This window comes from Sitophilus oryzae, unplaced genomic scaffold, assembly GCF_002938485.1.
Source record: "Sitophilus oryzae breed Bouriz unplaced genomic scaffold, Soryzae_2.0 scaffold_179_pilon_pilon, whole genome shotgun sequence".
Classification (NCBI taxonomy): Eukaryota; Metazoa; Arthropoda; class Insecta; order Coleoptera; family Curculionidae; genus Sitophilus; species Sitophilus oryzae.
Window position 1 is genome coordinate 6,396,279 of NW_022146501.1, and position 14,111 is coordinate 6,410,389.

Sequence of the window (14,111 nt, forward strand, 5' to 3'; positions counted from 1 at the left end):
GTAGGAACTACGGACTAAATTGTCACGCATGGCGGGAAGTTTAAAAAAATAAAAAAAATTATTTCTTCATTTATTTTTAATTATGACATACACAAAAACACAAAAAATACACCATTTTTTAAAAATATGTTTAATATCAATATCAAATATACAACAGAAATTAATTTCACCACAATAAATTAATAAAATTAAAAGAATAATGTTACAAGTAGATCAAGAGACAAAATTAATTATAACAAAACTGAAAAAAATGTCGTCATAGATGGCTTAGAAATAAAAGATATATCATAATTTTGAAAGTAAAATTATATGGGAAATGTCTTCGATCATCATTTTTAAGCCAACTGGACGATTATTTCAAACATACAAGCTGAGTTCGTTCATAGTGCTCTGAGAAATCTAGATAAACAAAGAATAATAAATTAAAAGTATTCCAGGGGAAAAGAGAGGAAAAACCTGTATCGTCTCTGATCACAAAAGATCCCCCTTTAGAACTTCGTCTATCATGTTAAGAAATTAAAGTAAATAATAAACCGCCTCTCGTGTTTGTTCGCACTCAAAAAATTTCAATTAATGCCTGTATATATTTTTAATATATTTTTTAAATTTACATTTTCGTAATTGAAAAGTAATATATTACATTTAAATGGAATATATTACATTTAAATGGAATATATTACATAACAATTATGTCAATTACAGGATTACAAGCTTGTTTTCTAACATTTTTTTAAATAAAACGAATTATAAAATTTCAATATTTGTATATTTGTCGTAGGTATGAAAAAAGTAAAATATGAAATGGACAAACGCTTACTTACATTGCAATAAGACTTCCACTTTTAGTTTTGCAATCCAAACGCAATATTTCTATTTCACAAATAAAAATATCCGACAACAATAAAATCACTGAAACTTCCGACAACGAAAACTGAAAAATATAACGGCACTTTTTGTTTTGGACCTGCATATCAACATTACGCTGTATATTATATGTTTGTTGTTGAAATAATATAAAATATATCTAATTATATAACTTGTAAATTTTAATATTTTAACATGATTTTAACTACTTTTGACAATAACTAACTTTTTATCAAGATGACATTTTAGACGGCAACTGACATATATGTCATAATATTTGAATCTTAAATATGTATGTAATATAATTTAAATTACTATAATGCAACTTTATAGTAAGAAAACATTTATACATTCACAAAATACAACAAAGTCTAATAATATAGTTTGAAAACAATGAATATTGAATTAAAATTGAAAAAGTTAAGCGCGACCCCCTGTGTCAAAATTAGATGATTAAATTTTCGCAATTTTTACACCATTTGATGACCGGTGGCGCCTCTAGTGTTTGTTCGGGCGGTTGGTCTTTTACTCCCGTTTATGGCCATTAAAGAAAAAGTTCTAAAGGGGGATGTTTTGTGTCTCTGATATCTGTCAGGGTATTGTTGAAAGTGTCATCTTTTTGCTCGAAGTTTTCAGGTCGATCAAAAAGATGACATTTACAACAATACTTTGCTGTAACTTTCACAAATATCAGAGAGGGTACATACAGGTATTGCCTCTCTTTTCCTCTGGGATGCTTTATATCTGTTGTTCTTTGTTTATTTATATTTCTCAGAGCATAATGCCGAACACAACTACAGTATATAATAATTTCAATATCCGAAGTGGAAAGAAAAAAGATCACCTTTCTGTTTTGTACTATGGTCCCTTTCTTCCGAGGGCTCATCTCGTTGATATTGAGGAAAGATAAATAGGAAAGAAAATATAAAATTCAATTTGATTTGATGATCCATTTCTGTCACCTAAAATCAGGAGAACGACAATGAGCATGTTAAGATGAAAAAAAAATTATCAACACTTACCTACACGTTAGTCCGAGGAGTTTTATTAAAAACCTATATATTTGCCCAAATAATTTATGTATTAAATTTGCAAAGCAAAATGCAGCGTGTAAACAAAAGAAATAAAATGGCGACAAGTCAACGTCAACGACCCGACAAGGAGAAAAGTGGTGTTCGAATAACAAATTATGGGTCACCAAAAATTGTTTTTGTCTCCTTTCAATGCACACTTTAGAAAGAAAAAGAGATGAACTGGAATACTGAAAGAACGTCAAGGCTTTATCTGTAACTCTTGTCAATAATTTATCGGTAAGGAAGATTCCTAGAAAATCGCTTGTAGTCAAGTTTTCAATCATTGCCAGTTCTCCTATAAGAAGTGTCATCCACCTGAGCCTCAGCCACTGACCCACAGGTGCTCTTACAAAAAGCTTAAGGCTAGGCATTACTTTCCGCCGACATGAACGACGTCACAATATCTATTAACGGCATTTTAGTAGGCTACCGTTTAACGGCTGTTTAAGTACATCGAATATGGAATAGGTATGGCGGGTAATATGGGATAGAATAAATAATTATACAAAATGAACGGTAAACAAAATTTACTACTACTAGTTGTTTTATGTACAAAAATCGCACCAAAATATTTCCATCCCGGCATTTGTGCAAGCTTAGACAGAGAACAATTTACACAATAGAGGGTAATTAATTTTTACACTAGATAGATTTTGACTCGCTTGCCTTATTTTGTCATACTTGGTCAGTACCAACAGAGTGCCTATATAAATGCTCAATTGTAGATAACAGTTTAGTTTTAGTCATCTGCTGATGATGCTGAAACGGTGTGCGGAACGTGCGTCCATTGTTAAAAGTAATGTGTTTTGGTGTATTCTTGTTAATTAGTGTTTTATTTTGCTGTTGTAAAACCAACGCACGGTTCCAACTCCCAACTATAAGCTTTAAAAATAGTTCTATTAAAATATCCTATAAACTATCCACCCTTTAATGATTATCAAAATATAAGGTATTCCATATTACCCGGTCTATGCCATATTACCCGAAATTACTTTAGCTGTTTATATATTTATAAAATAATTTATTTTTCTTTCCTAAAATATTTTGCACAGAAACTTTGCCCACGGTATCACCATGATACTTAAACAACTATAACTGATTTGAAAAACAATAACCATTTTAGATTTTTTATAAACAAACAAGTTTATTTAAAGATGGAAGCAAAAATATATTTTTTAAATCGAAAAAAACAAAACAACGCAGTATTTCATTGTTTTCCACTAGTTCAAACAAAGCGAAAAATAGCAGAAATACAGTTTTTCTTCAAACTTCGCGCAAAGTTGTTTTACTGCTTCCGCCTTTTTCGTCCATAAGGAAAATAGATTTATTTTGCGTTCGTGATTTCGCATTTGCCCGAAGCGTTTATTCTTAGGAAAATATTTCAGATCTAATACCTTGGTTTACTCTAGCTGATAAACTATGCTGAAACCCTGAATCCATTTATCTTATTTGAAACAGTGCTAAAAGTCCTTTTGTTTCCACTTTTTTTAAATGGCTTAAATTTTATTTACAAAATTACTATTGTTTTTAAGGGTCTATTACGCTCTACTTTCGGGTCGCTCTCAGGGGTCGGGTAAAACGGGTGTGTGGCCGAAGGAAATATATATTATATTTCAGAAATCTGCATAAGGCTTAGCCCGATCCAAACACACATGCTTTGATTAGGCTTTGCAAAGCTTCAGCATTTGCCATAAAACAGCCAGCAATTTGTTACAAAACCATATAAATTATATATCGTTGTAATCACAAAACTTCAATCTATTTGAATTGAAACATTGACTATTCAGCTATCTTGCACACTTCGCACTAAGAGAGGTTCTAAAAAGAACAATGTTCGACTGCAAGGTTTGCTAGTAAAATTTTTTAAGCTTAACATATATCACAACACAATTCATTTAAATCAAAAACTCAAATGTCAAAAATGTGTGCAACTTGACATTTTTTACAGCAGAGCTACCACCTGAATCCCCAGCGGGAAATTTAAATTCCAGTTGGTCAGCGTGGCTACGAATATGTTGCCATGGTTGGTAACAATGAATTTAAAAATTGCGCCCTCGATTACGTAACCAAAAGTTCAAATGGTATGAAATATATAGAATATGACGTCTAAAAAATATTTCGATTACATTGTACTAGGATACAGTTTCTTTAATAATACTCGTATATGTTTTAGGTTTGAATTTTGGTCCTAAATTAATTAATAAATTTAAAAGGCAATTTATAATCCTCTATTGAAATGAGAGACTTATGTTCCCTCAATATTGAGATTAAATAGTTTGAGAAATTGTAATCTCTGGCCCGAACTAATTTGGAACTTGTAACAAACTTAATACGTCATACCCACAAGCATACAAGACGTTATTTTTAAATTAATTTTAATCCATATATTATAAAGGTAATAAAGTTTTCAGTGATTTATTCCTTATCATTTTAATATCATATTAAAGTATCTTTTTATATATTAAATTTATGTTTTATTATTTTTGCGTTAAAGTACCTTCAAATAATTATATATTCTTTTTCATAAGAATTGTTTCTTAAATGTCTCATTGATTTTCCATTTAATTTTTTTGTATTTTTTTATAGTATATTAGTAAGATGTATGTGTATACTACTTGAATAAAATAGATTTCAAATTGATTATTTTTTCAATCTGCTTTTATTATCTCTCACACTGATTTAATGCCTACACAAATCCACAGATATTATTGTTTCATGCTATTAATAGAAACTAATTTCAAACTTGTAATCTTGACAGTACAGCAGTTTTTTTGGTGTTGGTATACTTAAAAATATTTCTTGAAATAATGAACAAAAACATTCTTATTGAAAAAAAAATTGTGTGTGCACTATGTGCGCATATTTGAACTTCAATAATTGCTAATAAAAATTACAGAAATTTCAAAAGAGAAAAGAAGCAAAAACAATGAAAAATAGCATCACTACTTTCTCACATAGTAAAAGAATGATTTTTTAGTTAATGTTGCCGAGTCCAGAAGGTACCGAAAGAACAGGGAATTAATAATTTCGAGTCCCGGTTCTTTGATATCTCAAAAGAACCGGGAATTTCCGGTTCTGAACCCTAATTACCATATTATCATAAATTATGTTTTTTAACTAAAAACTAAAAAAATTCCAAATTTAAAAAAAAATTGCGCAGAAAAATCTTCATGTTTCTGTTTCGCAACCAAAATATAGTACCCCTAAAAGAATTTGCACTTATTTAAGACTCACCCTGTATAGGGCGATTCACGGTAACCGATAATTTCGGTACCATACCTCTAAGGAAACGGGATTTCCAGTTTTTTTCGGTACCTACAAGCAAATTTTTGTTCAATGATGGTGCAGTTTGTTAAACAGCAAGCAAGGGATGGTTGTCAAAAGTAAAATCGATAAAAGGTTGAGGTTTAAATCAAAATAATATTAAATTATTAAGTAGTAATCAATCATGAGAAAATTAACCTGAACACAAACATGATCACAAATGACTCTCAAAAAAACTCAAAGCACAATTTTTTGAATTATTACTACAACCAATAGCATCACGCAGTAAGGCACTCATTTTTTGTCAATCCGTCTCTGTGCTGGGACGCAACGCTTGAACCTCGCAGGTCGACGGACGGGACCTCGGACGGGACTCAACTGAAACGCTCTGCAATCTGCCGATATTCAACAGATTGTAAAAACTGGCAGAAAATATTTGGGAGAGTGCAACTACTCTTTTCCTTCTACTATGTCAAAACTAACTGTCACAGTATACTATCAAGTTGGCCTTGGTCCTTGGTCCAATTTATCGACATACCAAATTTAATTTAAATCGAATAATTAAAATAATATAATAAAATATATTTTTTTTTTATAAATTTATAATTGAATAATTTTTCCTGATCGTATTATTTTTTAACACTCACACCTCTAACTGACACACTCTAACATATCAATTAAAATATTTTCGGAACTGCAATATATTTTTCATTATAGTTTACCGAAAATAAAATTATATGTTTCCAACGCCAATAATATAAATTGATGTACGAATTCGATATCTAATTTTAGGTGACACGAGGCTACTTTAATCCGGAAATGCATTTACGTGTACTAAAAATAACTGAAAAAGTATATTTCATTAACTTCAATAATCTCTTACATTTATCCTGCGGCTTGATTCATTGATGCAATGAATTTCCATTACTAGTAATCGAAATTTATGAAAAAATATCTAAGAGAAAATAAAAAAATTGAGAAATATAGTTCTTAGTCCAATTTTTGAAGTGAATAAAATAATGATAATAATAATAATTTTTTCAATAGTGAAAAAAAAATATGCATTGAATATTCGTCATGAATTTTGTAGTACTTATTCAAAAGCATGTTTTTTTCAAGTTTAAAAATAAATCAAAATAAGGAAACTCTTTTATATAGGTATGTTAGAACAATATGAAAAATGCTCTTGTCATTTTTATATTTCATAGAGATCTGTGTGTAAAATTAGGTTGACATTTTTGAACAACATCGAAACAAGGGTGTTATATTTTACATTTAGTTTTCCAGTTGGGAAAATCCACTCCAAGACAGCCCAGTTGATGAGGGTTAGGTCCGAGATCACAATAGTGGGCGTAAGAATAGTTGATTAAGATTAAAGTGACAAATACAATATTGTTTTTTTTCTTTTTAGAAAATAACAGCATATTGCAAAAATATATTTCTGTAAATTATCGTTGTTGATAAAAGAAACACTAAAATTGCTATTATTAAATTTATTATTCATTTTGTTTCAGATAATCGAACCTCCAAGAACAAATTACAAAGGTAAATAATATTAAAAATAAATAAAATTATTTAGATTTTCATGTAAAAGAGTGTATATTTATTTATATCTTTTATAATTAATAGTGATTTGGTAATATCATCCTGTAAATTATGTATGTTTATAAAAAATATAAATATATATCATAAATAAATGAAAAAGCAGTATTAAAAAGTGTATCTTCTAGACATATTTTTGGCTGATTTTCCCTATAACACAGTATAGTATAATATCCTTGTAGGATAATATCTTTATAGTCCAAGAAAATAGGCCTTCAATACGAAGTTTTGGTAAAAACTTGAATTTTTGATAAGTTACTTTGAACGATCTACAAACGAATTGTGAAAGATTTTTTAAATTCACCCCCGAAAAGGGGTGAGATAAACAAATAAAATTATTTATTCGAAACTTCAGAGAAACAGTAAAGAAAAAAGTTCAAATAAAAGTTGTAGAGCGTTCAATTTTACATAAAAATGGTCTCTATACTTTTTTGCTCAAATCAAAATTAACCGAGATAGGGTGGCTAGAAGCTGGGGGACAGCTTTTTTTGAAACATTTTTTCCATGTCCTTGCCGTTCCCCTGAAATTTAGAATTATCTCTAGTAATACCACTAGAGGTCAAATTATTTCCGGAAATTTTTTCGAGCTCATGAATATTTTGAAAATTATCCCGAGTCGAAGACGAGGTATTCGGTAAGAAAATTCAACACCAAATTGTGTTTGAAAATCAAATATAGGCCAGTCGGCAAGTGCATCGATGGCGGGAGCAAATCCGGACAAGCTGGAATAAGTTTTATTTTGTTTAGTTTGGTGTCGAGAAGCACGTATTAAATTTGCACTCCCCGTAAAGCTCGGATTTGGCCGCCATCTTGGAAAAATTGGCTAAATTTCGGTTTATTTTTCATTATTTGTCAATAACTCGATTTCTATCAACTTTAGTGCAAAATATGTGGAGACCAAAATTAAAGAAGAAGAAAAACTCTATAAAAATGTTCTATGTACTTTTTCCGTGCGACGACCCGTTTCCAAGTTATCTCGTATGTAGTAGTATAAAAGTAATATGTAGAGACCAAAATTAAAGAAGAGGAAAAACTCTATAAAAAACGTTGTATGGGTTTTTTTCGTGCGACTACCCAAAGTATCGAATTTTACGAAAACAAAATTAAAGTTTGATATAATGTACGTGTTCAATATATCCGGGGTTAACTGTACTTGTTTCCACACCACCTTGAGCGGCACCCCCGAGACATAAAGCCTAAAAACTTGTTTGCTACTGGTTGGCAGTAGCCTGATGTGGCGGTCATAATGGAAGAACGCAATTTGCATTATGACCGCAATAACGGACTAAATTTTTATTGTTGCGCGACTGGTGGAAAATTAAGTTTAACCGCCTTATCTCTCAGGGAGCTGCCTTGTGGTAAAGTACCCATTTCCAATATAATCCACATGTCGTCAACTTAGGTTTCTTTTGAGGTGGAAGGTTCATCAGAGTTCCTTCGTTTTTTTGATGTTACTGGCTGTTCAATATAATCTTCCTGAATGTCTTCCACATCTGTATCATATTCCGGATCTGGTTCATAAGGTGCAGAATATTCTTTTCGTTGATCTTTACCGAGAGAAAAATTGTCCTCGTACTCATCTTTGTCTAATTTTGCCACCTCTAAACTATTCGAACATGATTTGTCCTGACAAAGTGCACACATTACCGAGCAAAGCAAACCTGCTTTGCGGCAATTACAAGATGTATTACAACCTTTGGCACATTTACATGAAATCAGATTTAATAATTCTTGGGGAGCTGCATCTTGGGAAGTAGCAATGGGCATCAACCCATTTTTTGAATTTTTCCATCCCCAATCCAGAGGTGATTTTTCATTCCTATACCATAGCTGTACCTGACTGTACGTACGGAAGGAGTGCAAGCGAGCTGCGTCTTTGGTCGCTGGTAATAATGCTAGGTTTGGTAAGCTTTTGGTAATAGATTTTACGAAACACTGATATCTGTACTTATCTAATGAGTCGCATTTTTTGGATCCATATAGTGAAGAAGAAATCGTTCTCCAGCTTTTTCTATATCTTCTGGGGATGCGTTTGGGCCTTTGAAAGTTTGCGAAACTGTCTGTAATAATTCTTTTTCTTGCTGTAAAAAAACATTAACGAATTTCATTTTTCCTTGTCTGTATAATACGGATGTGGTGTCGCAGCCACTAAATGCGTGGAGAAATAAAAAGTGTTCTCGGAAAGACAAAAACTGCCTAGAATAGAGGAAATAATAACTGCTTATACTCGTAATATATTCAGCGTGTTTAAACCGAGATAATTTTTTGCACTAAAGTTGATAGAAATCGAGTTATTGACAAATAATGAAAAATAAACTGAATTTTAGCCACTTTTTCTAAGATGGCGGCCAAATCCGGGCTTTGGGGGTGGTGCAAATTTAACACGTTGTTCCTTGCACTAAACTAAATAAAATAAAATTTATCCTAGCTTGTCCGGATTTGCTCCCGTCATAAGCTATTTTTTAATACTTGGCGACTGGCCTATTACCGTTTCTCTGAAATTTAGAATTATCATCATAATCATGTTCAGCTTATTCAACCATTTACAATGAGGAAAATGCATGTTTTTAAATAATGGTTTTAAAAAATAGTTCATATAATTACAAATTGAACAAAAAAAAATCGTTGATATCGGTTAAGAAATGCCTCTAATATAAAATAATTAAATATTGTTAATTTAAATGGCCGGGCAAACGCTCTCTACCGCGCCTTGCCGCTGTGACGTCACCCGCCGTTCTTCTGGTTGAGTGGAGCCAGACGCGTGTTTATTTTACACAGTGTTGCCGCAGTGGTACATTTGTACCAAATTTGATACTTTTAATTCTATTTGGTACAGTGGTACTACATTTTCAAATCCAGGATGTTTTGGTACAATAATTATTTCCCACGCGCACCGAAAATGAATAAATATTTAATAATTATTGTCGTTGAAATTGCATTAAACGCGCTTACCGATACCATTCGGAGACATCCGCATAATTAACGACATATAAACGTTGTAATGTCTATAGGGTTACCTATATTAAATAAGCCGAAAAAAACTTGGAAATTTGCTGTTTCTAACATGCTTCTATATTTACGTTTTTTTTTAATAAAAGTTTTCCAAGTATCGTGTGTAGTATTAGAATTACTAGATTTCTTCAACCTATACTTAAAATTGGGTTTTCTGAGTTTCTATTTCATGTTTTTCGTCTCGATTTGTGTCTTTCTCCATGAAGTTTTTTTATGTAGAAATTTATGAAGAAATTCACAACGGCCAAACCGCTTAAAGTCATTTGCAGATGCATTTTGTTTTGCTTTAAAAAATTGTACCAAAGTGGTACATTTTTAGTTTAGAATGTGGTACGCGATAAAAGTAGGGTGCGGCAACACTGATTTTACACAGTTTGCTTTTAAACGCTGTTGAATCCGTGTCAAAATTTTAGTTATTTGTGTTAATTAATACATAATTAGTAATTAGTGATATTTGTAAATAGTAATGGATGAGCAAAAACAGAAAAAAATGCTCCCAGGCCATGAGAAGAGATGAAAAGAAAAACGTTAAATTATCCTCTATTTTTACGATTTATTGTTGTGAAGATCATTTTGATGTAAGTTCATATATTTATGTATATTGTCTTACATAGGTATATGAAATTTGAATGTACAGGATTATTCATTATATTTTGACACCCATATACAGCCTTAACTGCAAGTTTTAGAAGAAAACATTAAATAAAAAAGTTGCATGGTTTTTCATATACTCTCTTTTAAAATTAATTCTAGTTATACAGGGTGTCTCAAAAAAGGCGGTCCAGAAAATTGTAGGTATTTTTCGCTTTTCAACTGTCAATATTTCGTAAACATTTGAAGATAGGTATAGGATATTATACATGAAATATATCTAGAATATCTAGAAATTTCCGAAGAATCCAAAAATATATAGGGTGTTTCACTTAAAAAAGTAATTTAATTTTGGCGTTTGCTTATGGGACACCTTGTATAATATTTTCATTACTGATGCACAATTTATTTCCTATAATTTCGTAAAAAAAACAATCTTTAAAAATAACAAGGGTAAGGGAATATATAAAAAAAAAACTTTCTTTTTCACGCTATGCTCTGGAGTTATTTTTCCACGTACTAAAGAAATATTTTTGTCTCTTTTCACTTCTACATAACCTATAGCATTATCTCCATACGTCTCCCTACCTGATAAATAAGTTTATAACATTAATTTATAACTATATAAAAGTTCGTAACAGTAGGTACCTACTTATACTTAAATATGCCTCAGTACTACAAAGAATAAATGTTACATACCTCTCTGTTTTTTCCTCGTAATTCAGCACCAATAAATTGGGAATTTGTATTTATAAAAGCAGCCAACATAAAAGCATCGACTTTTGGCAAGTTATCTGATTGTGCTTTTACAAACCCGGAATCTGCCATTACTTAAAAAATTCTCAGAACACACAACACATACAAATACTAACTGCACAAAAAAGCATAAAAAACTCCTTCAGTCAACGCTAAAAGCAACAAAAATGTCTTAGTACGCCACCTAAATAACGGAACACGTCTGGCTGTTGCTGGCCATCGCGCGTCGACAAGAACGGCGGGTGACGTCAGACCAATAGAATATCGTTTCAATTCGCGAGGCGTCGTTTGCGTTATCCATAGTATTTTAATGGCCCATTTTATAAAATTGTATTACTGCTTTCAAGAAAAAAGTTTTTTTTGCATTTATACAAATTTATTCTAATAAATTGAACAGTTTCTGGCGAAAAATAAAATATATGCATCTTCCTCATTATGGTGTGGCCTCCATCACATATTAAGATACTGTCTTTGTAGTTGGGCCCATTGTTGTCTATTGTTTTCTACGCTGGCCCAAATTATTCCTGCTAATTTTCTAATATTATAGTCCCATCACAGGTTTGGTCAAAGAAGTTGACATTAAAGTCACCAGCAAAAATAATATTAAAGTTTGAATATTGAGGATTCATATACACCATCAAGCAATCCAGTCTTTCAAAAAAAGTCTTATTGTCCCCTAGCTTACGTATACATTGTATATCAATCACAATTTCGCTCATTCATCTTTACCTATTTTTTTTTCTTATAAAAATGCTAAGGCTTATAGAAACGACAGACATGTCTCCTATTTCTTCTTGTACGTGTAGACTTCGCAAAAACTAAGAAAATTAAATCGTATAAGAAAAATTCGAGCTGAAGTGTGCTTGAACGTGGTGAATTAATTTATGTCCATCACATCTGTCGAAGAAATAATGACAAATTTCTTTATTTCTGTCACACAGCCAAAATAAAATAGAAACCATAATATGTAATATTGTTATAGGTATATTTTTTATTAAATAAACTTTCAGTCACATTGACAGCGTTGACCACTTTTACATATTTTCTTTTAATGGAAATGTTTTAGGAAACAAAAATAAATTAATTGTAAATATATAACCAGTTATTATTTACATCAAGAAAACTCACCTTTTTCACAGCACTTAAGGAACATAAAGGGTCATTACTGCCGCTTTCCCATTCGAAATAATCTAATAAAGTTGCGATGAGTTTTTACGGCTATTAAGCTATCTTGTACCACTTCACACTAAAAGAGGTTTTAAAAAGAACAATGTTCGGCTTCAAGGTCTGCTAGTAAACATTTTTAAGCTTATAGTATCACAACGCTATTTATTTAAACCAAAAACTCGTAATACAAAACTAAAGTGTCAAAACGAATGACAAGAATGTCAGGAAAAAAATAAATAAATATGGCAACTTGACATTTTTTATAGCGGAACTACCACCTGAATCTCCAGCGGGAAATTTAAATTCCAGTTAGTCAGCCCGGCGCCGAATATGTCCATGGTTGACAACAATGAATTTAAAAATCGTGCCCTCGATTACGTAACTAAAAGTTTAATTGGTATCAAATATACGTTTTTAGTTTATTTGTTGATTCTGAAGGACGACACAATATCTATAGAGACAATTTATTTTGCTGTCTCTCAAGGGAAGTTAATTCAAGTTCATTAAACTTGCCACAGTCGACGAATGGACCTTTGTATTGGGACCTAATTACAGAAAAACTTCTTTTTTTGTCGCCGAGTTTACCTACACGACAAAGTAATTAGGATTAATGAAAGGACTCCGAAAAACGCTTAATGTGGTGGAAGTTCTTTTGCCTAAAGTTTGTCGTAAGTTAAAGTGTGTTTAAATTTAGTGTCTTATAACTGCCTTAAATAATAAGAAAAACAACACAAAATATACTAACAAACGTCTATTGACCCAATGTGACTTTATTTTAAGGAATATCGCATTGGGAACAATGCATTCTATACAGGGTGAGTCTTAAATAAGTGCAAATATTTTCAGGGTTGGCAGATCTCGATAAAAGAAACATACACACATGGCCAAAATTATTGCATAATATATCGTTTAAAAATATACGGAAAGGAATTTAAAGAATCTTTTTTATACATAGCTTTAATAATCTGCAATAAACATTTTTTTGTTAAAATGGATATGGTAAACAATGTTTATCGTTCAGACCCAATATTATTACAAATTATTGCACATTTCGATTTGTGGTCTCTTGGGTTTCAGAAGAAATTTGACCATTGTTTTGGCCTTAAAATGCCTAGAAACATTATTTTACAGTTTAATAGAGTCAGAATAGTAACACTGTCTCAACAGGGCTACCGGCAAGTTGCAATAGCTGAACTTGTAGGAGTTAACTAAAGCGATGTTTCGCGAATATTAAAAAAAATCAGGGAGACAAACGAGGTTACAGACCGGCCTGGAAGAGGTAGAAAGAGAGTTACTGCTGCTGTGCAAGACCGTCAAATATCCCTAATTGCACGACGGAATCCCCTACTTTCTAGTAGTGCTATTAAAAATGAGTTAGCTCGCCTTGAAGGAGTAAATGTTTCAAGAAAGACCATAGTAAGAAGACTCCATGACAAAGGATTAGATTTAAGCAGGCCTCTACGTGTTCCGAAGCTTAATTTACAGCACAAAATTACGCGACTACAATGGGCTGAGGAGATGAGAGCAAATGGACCTAATTGGAATTTCGTCATGTTTAGTGATGAAACAAGAATAGGCTTAGTGTCAGACTCGCGACGAACTTTGGTCTGGAAAGCATCTGGAAGACGAGCACGCTTGAATGCAGCTCAACCCAGTGTCCCGTTACAAGGGGGAAGCATTATGGTATGGGCAGGTATAATGTACCGACACAGATTATACAGATTATAATCTTTGTTTTTTCTTTATTGTTTTTCGTGGTTCCAATTTTCGGAATCGGGCACT

At 31.8% G+C, this 14,111-nt stretch overlaps 1 protein-coding gene across 2 annotated transcripts in view; it reads left to right on the plus strand.

Annotated features, from left to right (window-relative positions):
• The window catches only part of LOC115882642 (pyrokinin-1 receptor-like), a 248,369-nt gene that overhangs the window by 42,664 nt on the left and 191,594 nt on the right, over positions 1–14,111 (plus strand). The window contains exon 2 of one of the 2 annotated variants that reach the window (XM_030900832.1): positions 6,716–6,746. The exons of the other annotated variant lie outside the window; for it this stretch is intronic. The gene's annotated coding sequence lies outside the window, so the exon portion shown is untranslated. The remainder of the gene's footprint in view (positions 1–6,715; positions 6,747–14,111) is intronic. 2 annotated transcript variants of the gene reach the window in all.